The sequence below is a fragment of the Lygodium microphyllum genome, chromosome 22, assembly GCF_053477565.2.
Source record: "Lygodium microphyllum isolate KBCC chromosome 22, Lygodium_microphyllum_v1.1.10, whole genome shotgun sequence".
NCBI classification, from domain to species: Eukaryota; Viridiplantae; Streptophyta; class Polypodiopsida; order Schizaeales; family Lygodiaceae; genus Lygodium; species Lygodium microphyllum.
The window spans coordinates 76,071,297-76,091,687 of record NC_141156.1 but is presented as its reverse complement, the minus strand read 5'-3'; positions in this window follow the sequence as shown (position 1 = coordinate 76,091,687).

The following is a 20,391-nucleotide window of genomic DNA, read 5'->3' as shown; positions in this document are numbered from 1 at the left end:
AAAAAGTGTCAAGGCAGCCAAGCTTACGGGATCCTAAAGATATAGGTTATTAGTTTACATCTGAAACATTATAGGAATCGAAAGTTGGTGCAGAAGGGTTTCTTTTGCCTGCTGAGAGAGACTATTTTATGGAGATGTTGGCTAAACATGGGAAGGCATTTTCATTTCAGCCAAGTGAAATAGGTTGTGTGGATCCAAATGTTGTCTCTCCTATGGTCATATTTACCGTGCCACATGTACCATGGAACTTGAGGCCTATTCCAGTGCCTAAAGCTTACTTGCCAAAGCTAATGGATTTGCTAAATGAAAAGATTTGCTTGAAGAACTTGGAGCCTTCTTTAGCCCCGTACTCAAATTGTTGGTTTACTGTGCCCAAAAAAATGGGGCTTTGAGATTGATTCAAGACATGCAACCAGTCAATAAAGTGACCATAAGAAATGATTGTGGGTGCAGGTCCTGTGGTTGATGAATTTGCAGAGGCTTTTGCAAGGAGAGCGATCTATTCTTTGGGTGATCTTTACTCGAGTTATGATCAGTTTTAGCTTGCAATTGAAAGCAGGGATATCATAACCATGAAGACTCCTTTGGGGTTAGTACGGATGTGTACTCTCCCACAGAGGGTGCAACAAACTTAGTGGCACACATGACAAATGCTATGAATAGGGTACTCATGGATTTTATATCACAATTGACTATGCCCTTCTTGGATGATGCTCCAATCAAAGGGTGTGCAGTGGATGAAAAGAATGAAGAGATGGATGCTCATGGATGCAGACAGTTTGTTGCAGACCATATTGTGGATTGTGAGAGGATTTTGACGCGTCTAGAAGAGGTGCATTTAACTCTTTCTGGACAAAATTTTGTCTTTGGAGTTGAAGAGGTTTTGATTGTTAGGCATATGTGTGGGCCTTATGGGCGAAGGCCATCACCAGCAAAAATAGATGGGATTGATAGAATGCGAGATGTATGCACGAATGTATTAGAGGTGCGTAGATTCTTGGGTGTATGTGTGTTCTATTTGATATGGATTCCTCACTTTGCACATGTAGGCAATGTTCTTTATCAGCTTCTAAGGAAAGGTCAGAAATTTCAGTGGGAAAGGAAGCATCATAAAGCAATGAAGAAATTGAAGCAACTCTTAAAATCTGCTCCTACATTGAGAAAGGCTGACTATTCACATGGAAAGCCTATCATTATTACTATTGATACAAGTCCAATCGGGATTGGATGGGCAATTGGGCAAGATTATGAGGAAGGGCAACGATATGCAATTCACTTTGGTGCAAAAGTATTGACTGAACGATAAAGAAGATATCCATAGGTAAAAAGAGAATTATGGGAAATTGTGACAGCCCTTAAATGTGATAAGGAGTATTTTATGGGTGCTCATGTAGTCATTGAGACTGATTGTTTGCCAGTATTGGGTATGATTACTAGTTGTGCTACTCCAGACATTGCTATGCTCCGGTGCATTGCATACATCAAATCTTTGAACCTTGAATTTCAGCATATTGTAGGAAGAGATAACCCAGTGTGGCAGACATGTTATCGTGAGCACGCTATGAGAATGAAGATGGGATGATGGATGGGGAGGAAGATGATGACTTTCTTATGGCTGAAAATGATGTTGCAAGAGTGAATTTAGCAATGCAATGTGTTGCTACAGCATTAACAGAAGCTTGGACAACAAAGAGAAGACACGTTAGGTGTTTTGCATCTTGTGTAGAAGTGTTTCTGGAAGACAAATATACAAGAGAGTGGCTGAGAATTGGTCAATATCTCAATATATTAACAAAGAGATATGAATGGTCAGATGAGGAGTTTAAGAAGATCAAGAGGAAAGCCTATGGATTTTTCTTAAAAGATGGATACTTATGGAAACATGCTAAAAAGAAACAGGGTATGCCATTGCGAGTTTTGGGTGACATAGCTTCACAAGTAAAAGTAATGCAAGAATTTCATGAAACCTTGTGGGTTGGTCATAGATGTGTTTGGGGTACTTTTACAAAGATCAAAGAAAGATATTGGTGGTAGGGTATATATAAGGATATTGCTCACTTTGTAGAAACATGTACGACATGTCAAATGTATTCAACTGTGAGACATCGGGATGGATTGCAACCCACATATCCATTGTCTCTTCATTTTAAGTGGGTAGTGGATTTGGTCACAATGCCTCCAGGTCTTTGGCAAATGAGATATCTTGTTCATGCTCGTGAAGACTTGACTAATCAAGTGGAAGGGAGAGCTCTACGTACTAAGATGACAAATTCTATATGTACTTTTCTCTAGGGTGAGTTGGATGCAGATGAAGCTCATGATTTCTTTGCACAGTTGGGGATAAAGCTTGCTTTAACTTCAGCCTATAACCCTGAAGGAAATGGAAAAAGTGAAAGAGGTCATCCACCTATTGTAAAGGCATTGGAAAAAGCATGTGGAGAGAAGGTAAAAGAGTGGCCACGATTGCTCCCTTATGCTTTGTGGGCTGACATAACAACTCATAGTGCTGTTACAGGATATATGCCTGCAGAATTGATGTATGGTCAAAAACCTATCATGCCGATAGAAGAGATGACAGTCACATGGAGTGTATTACCTTGGGAGGAGGAGTTGAATCGAGAGGAGTTGTTGGCCTTACGCATTAGATAGTTGGAAAGAAAGTCAGAAGACATAGAGGCAGCAATTGCAAAGTTCCGGGCAGTAGAGCAAGAGCTGATTTTTCTTATCCACATTTTTGGTCTACGAACGAGCTCCAAGAGAACTAATGCCTAGAGATTGCTTCTGAGTAGTGCGAAGATTCTAGGTTCTTTTAATACATATTGATTCAATTCATTGTGATTTGTTTTTGTCGTATTTACCACTTGTGTATTCTCTATCTTCTCTTCCATCTCCTATCTCTACTTCCTTCTACTTTGATCCCTGGTGGATTCGACCTTTTGACAAAAACCCCTCCGACAACGTGACAAAGCAAAAGATATATTTTAGTTTCTTTGACACCTTGTAGACCAAAGAGTTCACCATTGTGATTAATATGGACTACTTGTATCATGTATAATAGTCTATCTATCGGGTATGATTATAACACCAAGGCATACCAAGAATGCCATCACTAGTCTATGCAATGGTGAAACAAGTAAATTTATCTTTAAGCTAGATGGCCAATCCATTTTCCAAACCATGAACTTCCTTGGAAACATTCTTTTTGGTGCCTAAACTTCTAACCTTGATCTTGTCACTAAATGAAATCTTTTTAGATATCAATTCATGCATACAATTGCCATCATGTATAGAACCATTTGCTAATCATTAATCAAACTATGCACTTTCAATAAAGTGCAAATAGAAAAGGTGATTGGTCTACATTGACGGTATAAGTAGCTCATTCTATAAGTCCTCTTTGAAAAAAATTGGCATATAATTTGAATCATCATCTCCTACTAAGTGGTTGGCATGAAAAATAGGATGTCTCCAATTGTTATTGTAGGTATATCATCTACTCCTCATAGTGTGTCCAAGTTGATTGCCACAACACCAAGAGTCATCAATGTGATATTGGATATGATAGAAACAATGCATTTGACATCATCGAGATGAGCATTGACATTGGGCTTTACATAACATGCTGATCCAACTTACTAAGAATTAATATTCACACGTGACTCCAAGGATGATGATGGGTGGTGATGAGTGGGTGCAAGAAGCAAGATTTTGGAGTGTGCTTTTTTTGGAAATCTCCAATTATATTCCACATAGTCCATTTGGTCCTCTTTTTCTTGTGGGTTTAGGTTTAGTGCCACTAATGCTCCTCCACTCCGCCACCACCTCCATCCCATCACCATCACTACTATCACCACCTCCATTGCTGCTTCTCCATTGCCACCACCACCACCACATATTACTCATTCCCTCCTCATATCAGTACCGCAACCAGTAATGCCACCAATACTTAGTCTCTTCTTCCCTTCCTTTTAACTACCTCAAGTACCAATCTCTCTCTCTCTCTCTCTCTCTCTCTCTCTCTCTCTCTCTCTCTCTCTCTCTCTCTCTCTCTCTCTCTCTCTCTCTCTCTCTCTCTCTCTCTCTCTCTCTCTCTCTCTCTCTCTCTCTCTCTCTCTCTCTCTCTCTCTCTCTCTCTCTCTCATGTTGGGGACCAACCACTAACATCCCCTCTTATATGTCGTGGACCAACCACCAACACCTCCCTCCACTTAATAACCTCTCTCTCTCTCTCTCTCTCTCTCTCTCTCTCTCTCTCTCTCTCTCTCTCTCTCTCTCTCTCTCTCTCTCTCTCTCTCTCTCTCTCTCTCTCTCTCTCTCTCTCATGTTGGGGACCAACCACTAACATCCCCTCTTATATGTCGTGGACCAACCACCAACACCTCCCTCCACTTAATAACCTCTCTCTCTCTCTCTCTCTCTCTCTCTCTCTCTCTCTCTCTCTCTCTCTCTCTCTCTCTCATGTTGGGGACCAACCACTAACATCCCCTCTTATATGTCGTGGACCAACCACCAACACCTCCCTCCACTTAATAACCTCTCTCTCTCTCTCTCTCTCTCTCTCTCTCTCTCTCTCTCTCTCTCTCTCTCTCTCTCTCTCTCTCTCTCTCTCTCTCTCTCTCTCTCTCTCTCTCTCTCTCTCTCTCTCTCTCTCTCTCTCTCTCCCCAACTCCAACTCTCACACTCATTGTTCCTCCTCCTCCTCTTTCTCTCTCTCTCTCTCTAACTTTCTCATATCACTAAATTAAGCTTACATGCTTATTTTTTATAATGTTATCACAATGCTAGTGGCTCAATTGTGCGTACACAAGAGATATCACACTCGTGTATACATTTTCATCTTGTTGGGGGTAAAGGCGCCTATGCCTAGCCACCCATGTATTACTACACTAATAGTACCCACACTTGCACACTACAAGCGATGGGTGCCCCTCACTATCACTTCATTTTTTATTCTTATCATAGCTCACACCTCTCTTCCTTCCACTTGCTCGTGCTTGCACTTGGGCTTCTCCCTTTAACTGGTATCAAAGCCATGTTCTTTGTGAGCTTAAGCTCAATCTAGCATTGCTTTAGCTCTCATTCCGGTTACCTACAATAGAGTTTCACCATTGGCAACCATAGCTCCACCTCTTGAGGTTCATATTGAGCTCTCATTTCTTTAGGACTTCTTAGGACCTATTGAAGCTATCTCAAGGCAATATTGAGCCTAGATTGAGCTTATTTTAGGGAGTATTCAACTCAATATTTAGGGCTAAAAATACAAACACGTTTTTTCAATTATGGCCCACTTTCAAGCACTTGTGCTTGCTCAACCACTCCTCAGCATTGGACAAAGAATTTGTCATTGTTTACCACTTCTCCCGGCATTGACCATTGACATTGAGCATTGGTTTTGAGTCACTAAGCTTCAACTATTAACTGTGCAAATAGGGCAACATGCTGTCATAAAATAGTGATAGCCATATCTTCAATGTTTGGAGCTCGTATCTGTTTCTCGAGATGCCCATATACCTATGTTTTATTGTTGGATACTTGATGGGGGATCATATGTCATTGGTTTGAGATGCTATTGGACTGATTTGAGCACTCTTTTAGCTCAATTTTTTTATAGATATCACTACTATCATAGTAGGGTTGAATGTTATTTATCTGGAAAATGTCATGCTCTTGGCTTATGTGATGCTCATTTGATGCTAGACACTTGGGGAATGTTTGGCCAATATATTGGATTGATTTTGGATTGATTTGAGCCCATATTTGGCTCAATTTTATTATTATTATTACTAGTGTAATAAGCAAGGTTGGTGGTTATTTTATTAGTGAAAGCATATGCCTATGGCTTGTTGATGCTCCCGACTACTTGGGATGATATATTGATGTCTATGGTTGATGCCGCATGCTTGGCCATGCTCTCAGAACGCTTTTGGGCTTCGATTGAGCTCCCTTTTGCTCATTCTTGTCTATCATTTTATTATTGCACATACAATGGATACCAAGCTTTTAACAAGGATAGTCTATGCCCAATGCTCTTTCATGCTATTTGGGTGTTTTATTGGATGTATTAGTGCATGACATTGAAGCTCTATGCTTGGTTATGCTATAGAGGTCTATGACCTTACAAGCTTAAAGCTTTTATTGGGTCTTATGATCCCGACTATGTACTTGATGTATCTTGGATCCGTTGATGCCACTCACATGAGGATTTGAGCTTCGTTTGCTCATTTGGCATCTAACTTTTGTTCCAATGGGAGCCGCCTACTTAACACTTGGATGTCACATTGAGCTTTGGATTTTATTTGCAGTGAGCTTGAGTATGTTGTACATGATTTTTAGCATGTTCTAATCACATACTATTGTATTATTTATGAGAGAAGTCTCCTCCATTTGATGCTATTTTGGTCATACTTTGTGGACAGCTCATTATTTGGTTCATACCTCTTGTTTTCAGCTTGTTTTGGTAGTGATTTTGGGGTTGTTCTTGCAGGTATTATAGCAACATGTTTGGTTTTTAATGTGCCTCTTTGTCTTGCACTATGGCTAGTCATTCAAATGACACTGCCATCTTCAACATTGAAATGTTGGATGGCAGTAATTATGACTATTGGAAGATCCAAAATTGGTAGGTTTTGGTGCAAAAATCTCAAATTAGGCCGATCAAATGTAAAAGCATTAAGCTTGAAGTCACGATGACCAAGATGTATGGGATGACTTAGATGATCTTTGCAAGTTCATGATTATCCTATCCCTCAACAAGCAAGTTTATTATAATTTTGTCACAAATGGGCAATTTGTATGGGATCTTTGGGAGAAAATCTATAACCTCTATGATAAGCAGATCCCCGCTTCTCAAATATATTGGCTAAAGCAATTTATGGACCTTCGTATGAAGGAAGGTACCAGTGTTTCTCACCATTTGAGCAAGTTTCATGCTATCATTGTAGGGTATTGACTTTAAGGACAATCTTCCACCTTTGTTCTTGTTAGTCACACTGCCTAAGTCTTGGGACACATTTCTACAGCTATGTGTGCAAATATGCCTAAGAATGGGCTGAAATTGTCTGATGTTGAGGATGCACTCCTAACAAAGGAGATCATTAGGAAGAATGTGGATGCTTCTCATACTTCTCATTCTTTTACTGTTCAGGGTTGCCATGATGGTAAGAGTGGGAATGACCACCGTGATAGAGACTCGTAGAATTCTTGTTCTAAGTCCCATGGATGTAAGTCCGATTTGACATGCCATTATTGTGGAAAAACAGAATATATCAAGCTGCAGTGCCATAACATGTGCTATGACAAGCACAAGCAAAGGGGCAAAGGGAAAGTGTAGGACAAGTCTAATGATCGCAACATTGTCCTTGCTAAGTCCAATGTTAAGATCAAAGAGATCAACGTAGTGCAGTTAACCTCCTCTGATGATGATTACATACTTGCAGCTTCTTCTTTGGATGAGTCACTGCTATCTGTCTGTCCATTTGGGAAATGACTTGGCATTGCAGATAGTTGTTATTGGTAAAATTTGGCTACAGTTTGGCTCAAGTAGTATGTTTACTTTGCATAATGTTCGACAACTCTCATGAAGAGTCTTATCTTTGCTGGCACATTGGATGATGAGGGTTAGTTTGTTTCCTTTGGGGATTCTTCTTAGAAGATCACCCGTGAGGACCTTGTTTAAGCACGTGGTGCTAAGTCTAGCCCTTTATATCCCTTGGTTGTATCTAGATCTGTAGATCATGTTTTGTCTATGGCTGCAATTCCACATGTATCTCTTTGGCATCGTCACCTTGGGCACATGTCCTTAAAGGGAATGATGAAAGATGAAAGGGATCGAAGCTTGCTTGGAAGAGCTATGGCGGGAGAGCAAAAGCAAGAAAGAGAGAGAGACCAAATGGGAACTCCAATAGTTACAATGTGTGATCAGACCTTCCTTTATTCAAACTGTCACTAAAAGAATAAAGAATAAAGTGACGGTTACGGGCACCCGCCACCTGCAGTGTACAGTGGCAGGTACTATCAATGTAGTAATACACGGGTGGCTAGGCAGAGGCGCCTTTATCCCAACAACTTCCCACTTAAAGTCAAAACTGCCCCATTGTGGAGTGGAAATAAAAAGAAAGGACAACATAATGTACACATGTACAACGAGATGAGGAAAAACGTCATCTCATCCAATGCCCATCAATCTCCTGAGGAAGGCAAAGCGCTCAGTAGTGAGGCTTTTTGTGAGCAAATCGTCATGATTTTTGTTAGTGGAGATCTTGACAAGGTCAACACACTTATCCTCCATGACCCCACATATGAAGTGATACCTCACCTCAATGTGTTTCGTCTTCACATGGAAGTCTGGATTCTTGTGGCTAGCTAAATAGCACTCATAGAATACGAATGCAGCGTAGGTATAGAATCAATCCCAATGTCATGAACCAAACGACCCAACCATATGGCCATTTTGCAAGCGTCAGTGGCTGCAACATTATCGGCCTCAGTGGTAGAGAGAGCTGTACACTTTTCAATCCTGGACATCCAAGAGACAGCACCTCCAACATAGGTGAATACATAGCCAAAATTGGACTTTCTACTATCTGCATGTCTTGCATAATCGGAGTCTGTGTACCCCACAACTCCTATATCGTGGCTACCATAGCAAATACGTATGTATGTTGTGCCTTTCATGTATCTCATGATACCCTTCACAGCATCCCAATGTTTCTTGCCATGTGTAGCCATATAGAGTGCCACAACACCAACTGCAAAGGCAATATCTGGTCGAGTGGCTATCATGGCATACATCAAACTACCCATAGCTGATGCATAAGGGATCTTGGCCATCTTGGCCCTCTGCTCATATGTCTGCAGTGTGAGGTGCCCACCCATCGGCTTTCCAGGCACTCTTTTAGCGGTCTATCAAGAAATGAATCTAAACATCGCTGCCTGGCACTCCCAAGGAATTTTCCGAGTTTTGTCGCCTAGGGTTTCCTGAATCCACCTCTCAACGAAGCCTTCACGACCGAACCCACTAGGATAGACCTAAAATTTGGGTTTCTAGTTGTCAAGGTCTCCTGTTAGCCTTCTAGAGTCGAGTTTTGGACATCCTACTTTACACAGAGATACCCAATCCAAAGCAGACCCATGCCGCACTTGGTTCAAACAGAATGGGAAACGAGAGGGATGCGCTGCTCAACCTCTCTGCCCATAGGGCATAGTCCCATTCCAGTCCCCTAAAACGGCATGAATCGGGTTCTAACCTAACAATACGTAAAGGTCGAATGACGATAAAAACTTGTGAGAAGCCTCCCAGTTCTCTGGGACCACCCTACCGCAGGACACACCCGTCGGGGGTTCCACCCACCCACTTCCCTTAATAGCTTTATTCTAATTAGGTCCTACCATATTTATGTGTGACACTTAAAGTCGGCTTCATTAATTAAGCCTTCTAGGGAACAGGGTTCATTCGCATAACTTATAGCACATACATGAAATCAAAGCAAAGCAATCTATTGACAAACAAGTTCAAACAAGTTCCTTAACTTATCTTCAAGTTAATCTTTGTCTCCTGCCCATACAGGAGAAATTATGTATCACTTCTGTCCAACAGAAGTATCCCTTCTTCCCTGCAGAAGTAACTGATCCAATTCACATGGCATCACAAACTCAATCCTTTATCTAGAATAGGATCTCCCAACATGCCCAGATGTTGGGGGCCACGGAGGTCTTCAACTCCATTCTATACCTAGCAAGGGGTGTCCAGAGCTCCAACTAACCCGCAAGCTGTCTAGGAGCAAAACACCATTCCCGTGGTTGCTCTTTTCACCACTCGACCTTCGGCCCATGAATCGAGCAGTGCCCTCTCGGGTTAATACGCAGTGTGATCATGGATGTGATCCACCTGTGCAATATATCCTTCCTTAATTAAATCCTTTAAGAATCAAGCACAAGCAAGGCATTCAGCCCTAATATCATTCTCCAAGAAAACATTCCTTTATTCCCATGGCGACTTGTCATCACAGACCCTTGCCATGCATTTACTATAAATCACAAGCACTTGGAATAATCATCCAAACAACAACTAACAACCAGTTGAATGTAAAAGCATTTAGGATGTTGTTCAATCAATCAACAAAACCAATTGCATTCTTTCAAACCAACGCAAGAATAGACGATATAACATTTCCATTGTATATTTGCTCTCCCCCTTGGGATCTAAGAGCAATACTATGCAAAAATGTTTCTTAACACTTCCTTCCTTCGGCTAGGGCATATGTTAAAGGTTCAAACATTTTTCATAATGTAAGTTCTATAGGTCACTTACCTTGATTGATAACCCAACCCTGAATTTGGATTGGCAAAAGTCATCATTATCTGACGGATCTCAAGACATCTTAGTTTTAACCCTTATGATCAATTTCTTATACTAGCTTTAGGCAAGTCATGAGGCAACTAGAAAATTATCCTCATATATCAAACATGGTATAGGCATAACGTGTAAATACTTGATAAGATAAGTGCAAGATAATCTCAAGTAATTAGACTCCAACAGGCCTTGCATTGAGCTAGAATCTAGTTTTTCTTAATATTTGGCCTCTTAGGCTAAGTACTTTTGAAGTATTTAAACTTTAAACTAGTACTTTCTATTCATGATTCTCAATGTCATATTCTTTTAGTAATTATGCTATTTGTAACCCTTGACTATATCTTAATCTAGCACTTGTATGTACAATCTTTTAATGTCGTTCTTTTGACGACTATGCCATTCATAACACTTGACTAATTCTTCCTTGTAATTTCTCTACTAGCAAATAAGTCATATGTAACTAGGTGCAATTATCTTCCCTTGATATATGCACTTCACAAACTCCCTCTTTCGAGTAGGTGAGATGAAATTTATCCTTTCCCATGACCTATGCCTGTGCATCGTAGTATGGGGCCTAACGTATCTCATACGAGAATCAAAGCAAGCATCTATCAATTTGAAAATACATTACTTACGACTGGAACCGCAGTTGGATTGACAGTGAAATTTATTGTAGTTACATCTCATGGATATCTTCTAGGTTTTTCCTAAGCACTTGGTATATTCTAGATCACTGGAGCTTGTACAGCTTATTTCTTATAAGCTCAAGTTCTCTTCGAGTTCCATTGGGACAATTGATATAGTTATGTCCAATGTTGTGGCACTTGAAGCATCGGTGTTTAGGGTGCTTTGGACATTCCCTTTTGAAATGACCTAACTCCTTGCAAGAGAAACAACGCAGAGCTTTATCACTTGTAGTCACAAGATTCTTGGTTGTCCTTGGTAGGATTTTCTTCTTTAGACCAAATTGTCCTAGGATTCTTTTAGCAGATTGGAGTGGTCCTTTATCTTGGAAACTACATTCCCATATTTTCATGTCCTTAGTTCGGGACTGAGCTCCATGGAAAATTGGCTTTGCTTGTAATACTAAAGAATACTTCCAAGCTTTGACATTCTGGTAAGACCCAATCTATATTAGTTGAGAAGAAATGACTTAAGAGAAATTCATTGCACATTATAACTATCATTCCTTGCCAGAGTATCTCTAATCATTTGCAAGTTCTAGGCTCAAAATAAATGCAACTCATAATACTCAAGTTAATTGTAGTTTCAAGAGTAAAGTTTATTCCATTACAAGTTGTATTTCATGTCGATAAAATTTCTAGGATTTCTAATAATATTGAACTGGTGTAGTAGGTTCTAAGTCTTTGTCTTCATTTGATTCTTCTATATATCCGAAGACTGCACTTGTGTAGCTTCGTTGGGCAGTCTGCTTGGACATGTCCTAGTTCATTGCAATGGAAACATTGACAGTAGGGACATCTCCTACGAATGTGCGCTATCTCTCCACATGTATGGCATCTCTTACCCAGATCTCAGGAGTCATCTTTACTACAATTTCCCAATTTAAATTCTTGGATGATTGGATTCGCTCAGAGTAATGCGTCTTGCAAGTCCGTTGGACGCATTCCTTCAAGACGGTGGTTTAGAGGAGTGTTTAGGCCATGGCAAAACTTGGATACTTGCTGCGCAATATCCATAGGTGGTGCGTATTTTAGTAGGGTTACAAACTTTGAGTAGTAAGCTTCCAAAGTTAATTCTAGTTGCTTTAGCTTGAAGAATTCATTCATCTTCAAAGTCTGGTAGGTTGGCGGAAGGTATCGTCCGCATACAGCATCTTTCAGCTCTAAAGCCAAGTAACAGTAGCTTCAGAAACACCTTCATCTTTGCACCATTGCTTCCACATAATCGAGCCTGGCCAACTAACTTCAGTTTGGCTATCATTGCTTGATTGGTAGAGGCAGTTCCCAAATCAAAGAAATAGTCATCCATTGACTCAATCCATATCTATGCCTCTGCTGCGATGTCTATCCCTTCTCCATCAAACTCGGGTGCCTTAATTTGCTTGAGAAGGAATTTCTTCTCTTGCATGTCAGCATTCGTGGGTGCAGAAGGTGCCTAACAATCAAGCCATACTGCTTAGATTATTTTTTTTAGGATATGTCTACAAACCATACATTAATCAATCACGTATCATTACAAAATTTCGCTTTGATACCAACTGTGAGGTGCCGCCCATCGGCTTTCCAAGCACTCTTTTAGTGGTCTATCGAGAAATGAATCTAAGCATCGCTACCCAGCACTCCTAGAGAATGTTCTGAGTTTTGTCACCCAGGGTTTCCCGAATCCACCTCGCAACGAAGCATTCATGACCGAACCCACTAGGATCGACCTGAAATTCGGGTTTCTAGTTGTCAAGGTCTCCTGTTAGCCTTCTAACGTCAGGTTTTGTACATCCTACTTTACACAGAGATACCCAATCCGAAGTAGACCCATGCCGCACTTGGTTCAAAGAGAATGGGAAACGAGAGGGATGTGCTACTCAACGTCTCTACCCATAGGGCATAGTCCCATTCCGGTCCCCTAAAACGGCATGAATCGGGTTCTAACCTAACAATACCTAAAGGTCGAATGACGATAAAAACTTGTGAGAAGCCTCCCAATTCTCTAGGACCACCCTGCCGTAGGACAGACCCGTCGGGGGTTCCACCCACCCGCTTCCTTTAATAGCTTTAGTTTTCTAATTAGGACCTACCACATTTATGTGTGACACTTAAAGTCAGCTTCATTAATTAAGCCTTCTAGGGAACAGGGTTCGTTCGCATAACTTATAGCATATACACAAAAACAGAGCAAAGTAATCTATTGACAAACAAGTTCAAACAAGTTCCTTAACTTATCTTCAAGTTAACCTTTGTCTCCCTCCCATACAGGAGAAATTATGTATCACTTTTGTCCAACAAAAGTATCCCTTCTTCCCTGCAGAAGTAACTGATCCAATTCACATGGCACCACAAACTCAATCCTTTATCTAGAATAGGATCTCCCAACATGCCCAGATGTTGGGGGCCACAGAGGTCTTCAACTCCATTCTATACCTAGCAAGGGGTGTCCAAAGCTCCAACTAACCCGCAAGCTGTCTAGGAGAAAAACACCATTCCCGTGGCTAGCCTTTTCACCACTCGACCTTCGGCCCATGAATCGAGCAGTGCCCTCTCGGGTTAATACGCAGTGCGATCATGGAGGTGATCCACGCGTGCAATATATCCTTCCTTAATTAAATCCTTTAAGAATCAAGCACAAACAAGGCATTCAGCCCTAATATCATTCTCCAAGAAAACATTCCTTTATTCCCATGGCGACTTGTCATCACAGACCCTTGCCATTCATTTACTATAAATCACAAGCACTTGGAATAATCATCCAAACAACAACTAACAACCAGTTGAATGTAAAAGCATTTAGGATGTTGTTCAATCAATCAACAAAACCAATTGCATTCTTTCGAACCAACGCAAGAATAGATGATATAACATTTCCATCGTATATTTGCTCTCCCCCTTGGGATCTAAGAGCAATACTATGCAAAAATGTTTCTTAACACTTCCTTCCTTCGGCTAGGGCATATGTTAAGGGTTCAAACATTTTTCATGATGTAAGTTCTATAGGTCACTTACCTTGATTGATAACCCAACCCTGAATTTGGATTGGCAAAAGTCATCATTATCTGACAGATCTCAAGACATCTTAGTTTTAACCCTTATGATCAATTTCTTATACTAGCTTTAGGCAAGTCATGAGGCAACTAGAAAATTATCCTCATATATCAAACATGCTATAGGCATAACGTGTAAATACTTGATAAGATAAGTGCGAGATAATCTCAAGTAATTAGACTCCAACAGGCCTTGCATTGAGCTAGAATCTAGTTTTTCTTAATATTTGGCTCTTAGGCTAAGTACTTTTGAAGTATTTAAACTTTAAACTAGTACTTTCTATTCATGATTCTCAATGTCATATTCTTTTAGTAATTATGCTATTTGTATCCCTTGACTATACCTTAATCTAGCACTTGTATGCACAATCTTTTAATGTCATTCTTTTGATGACTATGCCATTCATAACACTTGACTAATTCTTCCTTGTAATTTCTCTACTAGCAAATAAGTCATATGTAACTAGGTGCAATTATCTTCCCTTGATATATGCACTTCACAAACTCCCTCTTTCGAGTAGGTGAGATGAAATTTATCCTTTTCCATGACCTATACCCGTGCATCATAGTATGGGGCCTAACGTATCTCATACGAGAATCAAAGCAAGCATCTATCAATTTGAAAATACATTACTTACTATCGGAACCGTAGTTGGATTGACAGTGATGCCTTTGCCCGAAGCCTTGCTGGTTGCAGGATTGTCATCCGTATGCGACATTCTTTGCTTGGAGGCCATCGTCCACAGGTAGACTCAAGAGATTAAGAAGGTGGAATAGATTCAAGATGGGAGAGCATAAGAGAAGATGGTTAAGCCTAGGATCGAGATAGAGGGAATTGAGCTAATTCTCTTTCTTGCAGCCTCTCGGGGTGACTCTTCTCTCTCTCTCTCTCTCTCTCTCTCTCTCTCTCTCTCTCTCTCTCTCTCTCTCTCTCTCTCTCTCTCTCTCTCTCTCTCGCTCTCTTTCAAGCTCTTCCTCACAATCTCTTGGAGGGGTATCCTTCTCTCTATCTCTCTCTCGCAGCCTCTCCAGGTCTCCTTATGCTTTCTTATGCCTCTCCCATGCCTCATATTTATAGTGAATTAGAGAAGAGGGCTTGTGGTTGAGAAGTGGAGCTCTTTATGGAGAGGAATCTTGGAAAGATCAGTGATCTGATGCTCAGATCATAAATCTGATGGTTCCATTGGCTTCGAAAGGAGGGTAAAACCCCAAGACACTCGATTAGAAAGCTCTTAGTTCATTCCTTCTTTTCTCTATTCAAAGTGTTGTCCACTGCCTGTGTACTGCGATCACGCCGTGCGCGATTTCGCATATCCTCTCTTTATTTTTTTTCTTTTTATAAAATCTCTAAACTAGCTAAAATATCACTTGTCTTTTCTTTTAAATGACATCCAGTTCTAAAAATCTCCATATCTTTTTTTAGGATAATATCTAAAATATACTAGTTTTGCCCAAAATCTAATATTTTTGGACCATCCAAACTATACACATTAACCTAGTGATTAATATAACTCATAAGTCTCATTCACGTTGTAATTTACATGAAGGGTGGCTACGGTCCTTGCCAATTCAAGAAAAATATCGAATTTACGACTCTTGATTTTTCTAAATAAAATATTTTAAATTAAATAAAAATTATTAATAATTAATGTTAGTTAGTTTTTATATTAGTTAGTCTTTAGTTAGTAATCTTACTAACTTATTAATTGACTAGCTAACTTTCGAACCAACCAACTAACTTTTATTGTGAGGAGATATTACATGCAGACATCGGCCTGTGAAACCTTCACATAAGAAGGTAATGGACAGCCAATAGGCTTCATGTCTTGCATGCAAAAACACTCAAGGACTTTATGAATGTACTCCCTCTATGAGAGGTAGAGTAGTCCCTGATGCCTATCGCGCTTAATGCGCATACCAAGAATGTGAGAGGCATGTCCCAAATCCTTCATCTCAAAGCTCTTCTTCAACTGAGATTTAAGAGCATCCAGCTCATCATGAACTTTCCCTGCCTATCAGCATATCATCCACATAAAGTACCAAAAAAAGCAATGAGCCATCACGGGTTGTCTTAGTGTAAAGACATGGATCCATAGCGCTCCTATTGTAGCCCTGTGGACTACATAAAAGCATCAAACTTATGATACCACTCCCTAGGTACCTTCTTCAAGCCATAAATACTTTTCTTCAACTTGCACACTAGATACTCCCTACCAGGTTCTGCAAAGCCCTTAGGCTGCTCCATGTAAATCTCATCATGCAAATCCCCATGCAAGAATGCAGCCTTGGCATCCATCTAAATACTTGTCCAAGTCAAGCTATGCGACTAAGGCCAAAACTAAGCATAGGGTGGTCATCTTGACCACATGAGAAAAGACTTCATCAAAGTCAACTCCATGCTCCTACTTAAAACCCTTAGCAACAAGTCTCGCCTTATAAGCTGGCTTGAGGTATCCAAGGGTACTTTTCAACTTGTACACCCACTTGCATGGCAGAGCCTTCTTGCTAGCAAGCAATAAGACAACCAAATCCCAAGTCATATTCCTATGCAGGGAGTCCATCTCAGATTGCATAGCCCTCTCCCCCCAGGAGTGACTATCACCCCTGCGTATAGCCTCATCATAGGTGAGAGACTCTCCTACATCTGTAACCAAGACATAATGCATTGAGGGCTTAAATCGATCAGGTGGACATCTTGCTTTGGTAGACTGTCTCACTGTAGGCTCTACTTTATTTCTAGCATCCTCTCCAACACCCTAGCCATGTGTATCAACTGCTACTGCAAGCTATCCAATTGGCTGTGCAGGAGCACGTGGCTCCTCTTAGAATATAGCCATGCATATATTTACCACCTTCTTGGGAAGCCTATGCATCTTGTCTCATGGAAGACTATATCATGGCTGCGGATGACTTTCGTGCCTACGGATCCCAGAGGCAGTAACCCATCTCACCTGCACCTCAATAGCCAAGGAAAATGCATTTGACACTCTTAGGATCCAACTTAGTCCACTTGTCCTTGGGCACATGGTAGAATGCCTCATATCCAAAGACATGTAGATGCACATAAAACGGAGGTTTCCCAATCCATATCTCCTCTACAACTTGAAAATCCAAACCACTGGAAGGTGATCTATTGATGACATGCATAGCTGTATTGACTGCCTTAGCCCAAAAGCTCTATGGTAGGCCTGCATGGCTAAGCATATTATGTTCACTCCTGGATGGTTCTATTCATCCGCTCAACAAAACAATTCTGGGGTGGGGTATAGGGGGTGGTCAACTTACACTTAATACCCCTCTCATCACATAGCTACTCAAAGGTACGTGTTTAGTCTGATTCTCAACCAATGCAAGCCATCTCTGAAACACAACCAAGACATCTGACTTAAGCTTAATGGGGCAAGCCCAGACTTTATATGAAAAATCGTCAATGAACGTCACAAAATACGTTGCACCACCCATAGACCAATAGGGCATGGGCTCCCAGACATCTGAATGTACCAATGCTAGGGGCTCACTCATGCATGTCCTACCAGACTTCTTATGCGTATTCCTAGTCTGTATGCCATAAAAACAATGCTCACATGAATTAAAACATGCATAGTCAAGGGGCGGTAAGTACTACAAAAACAGAAAGCATTTTCATTCCCTTCAAAGACATATGGCCCAAGCAGGCATGCCAAAGAGATACATGTGGGATGGAACCCACTGACAAAACAAGGTCAACAGAGGACCCATCAACTACAAGAGGATAGAGGCTCCTAGCCTTGGCACCTCTAGCAAGCACAAGTCTGCCACGGGTGATCTTCCATGCAGAATCCCCAAATGAAACATCAAATCCAGCATCATCAAGCTGCCCTGCAAACATAAGACTGCATGTAAGCACAGGTACATGACGTACATCCTATAACAGAAAAGTACTACCAGTAGAGAATTGCAGATGTACATCCCCAATGCCAACAATAGCAAGTGACATGTCATCACCCAAATGAACTGAACCAGAGACAGTGCAATAGGAATGGAACCACTCACGGCATGGTGTAACATGAAATGAAGCACTAGAATCCAAAAGCCAGCACTGCACATACATAGAGTGAACCTCGGTCAACGGCGTAGCATCACAAGAACTAGCTGCAAGGATGTACTCCCCATCGGAATCATCATTCTACATGACATTTATCTCCTCGATTTTTACACTGGATTTTGCATGCATAATACTGTGATCAGAGGACTTTTCCTATACTTTGTCTTTCCCCTTCTCTTTGCGCTTCTCATTGTGCAACTCATGACATTGTGGGCTTATGTGACCCTTCTTGCCGCAATGATGACATGTCACATTAGCATTTCTTCTACGAGACTTGCTACATGACTTACCACGTAACTTAGACCTAGACTTCTACGAGTCTCTGCCACGTCCATACCCCCGGTCATTCTTTCCATTACCATCTCTGCCTCTAACAGTCAAAGCATGAGACATACAAGAGGCATCCAAGTTCTTACACTTGATCTCTTATTACAGAAGAGCACTCTCTACATCAGGCAAGTTCAAAATAGTAGCAGGAGCACATAAGGCAATGCGGAATACATCCCATGACTCACTCAGAGTCCCAAGCAAAAACAACGGAGTAACCTCATCATTAAAGGTAATGCCCTACGAAGTCAAGTTCTTGAGAATAGCATGGAACTGGCTCAAACGAGCAGACATTATCATATTCTCCTTCATGCACAGGTCCATAAGCTGCTTCAGTCAATACATCTCACTTGTTGGACTTTTCTTGTCACAGAGGTTCTTAATTTTATCCCAAAACTGCCAAGCACTATGTGCTTCCTCAACCACATTATAATGCACCTGTTCAGTGAGAGACAAGATGAGGGTGGACTTGCATAACTCATCAAGCTCATTCCATTTGTCATCAGTCATAGTTTTGGGCTACTCCTCATGCATCCTTAGTGGCTTGATCTAAGATTTTTGCACCAATACCTACCAAACTTGGCTCTTCCAGTAGGCATAATTCGTACCATCAAGCTTAGTGATGTTGAAGATAGCACTATCAGTAGAAAAAGATGCTATATTGCAGTCCAAAGTGGTGCAAACACTTCAAAACTACTTGTTGTTTTCTCTTGTAAATAGCCAAAATACCACCAAAACCAAGGCAAAATGACCACGAACTGATAGCTAATGATGCTACCCACCAAGTACCATCAAAAATACATAAAATCAGGATGATTCAGCATGAAAATGCCACATCAGTCCATGAATAACTGCTTGCTGTAATAAATTATATCCATGTATAATGAGAGCAAATTGTAGGCAAAATGAGTGCACCAAGTCAACCATTGACTATAAAAGCATAACCGGCATTAGGCGGGCATAAATCAGCAAGTGATAGTTATACGAACATCGAGCAAACATTGAGCAAACACCCAAGCATGTCAAATGAATTCTTCAGTAAGCTGGCACACCCCCTGTGAAATAGGGCAAAGTGTACACAACACTGGCAAGGCCTGACACAAAGAGGTGTATGCTCAGGGAATGCAAAGCCCAAATCAGCCCAAGTACATTTGTGAGGACCACGGCATATCAACCATGCAACATCCAAGTGAAAATCCCAATCTCAAGTATCTGAATGCTCAAGTAGCATAAACCACTTGCTCAATGTCTGTCAAGCATATCAAGATGCTCCCACTGGCACAAAAGTTGTAAATATCAAGGAAAGAAGCTCAACAAGGGCATATGATAGCACCATTGCTAGAAGATCTAAGATCAAGCATCAATAAGACCTCATGAGCATATAGGTCGTGTAGCATCCATGGACATCAAGTACATCCAAAATGTAACTTTGGCAAGCAGAGAAATAGCCAAAGTAAGCTCAGAGCAATCGAATTTTAAGCCAAAGCAAGGCTTAATAGCATCTAACTCCAAACAATGTAACGTGCATGTAGTAGTGGCATAGGCCAAGCATGTCAAGACCGGTTAGGCATAAGCAAACTACATGCCATAAGTACATCAAAGATGAAGATCCAAATGCTATGCAAAGCAAGCTCAAGCTCAACCAATGATTCGAGAGCAAATCCAAGCTCTATGTTGATCCCCAAGAGTCACTACATCAATGTATACATCCAAGACATAGCCCAATCCAACATGCATATCCAAACATAAGAAAATAAGCTTCATCCATGAATATTCCAGCAGCAAATAAACATCCAAAACTGAGAAAACAGTGGCTCAATCCAAGCTCAAAACCACAGACAAACCATAGGCATACTTTCCTATATGTATAGCCACCAACCGGGCATAATCGAGCATCAAATGACTATGTAGCAT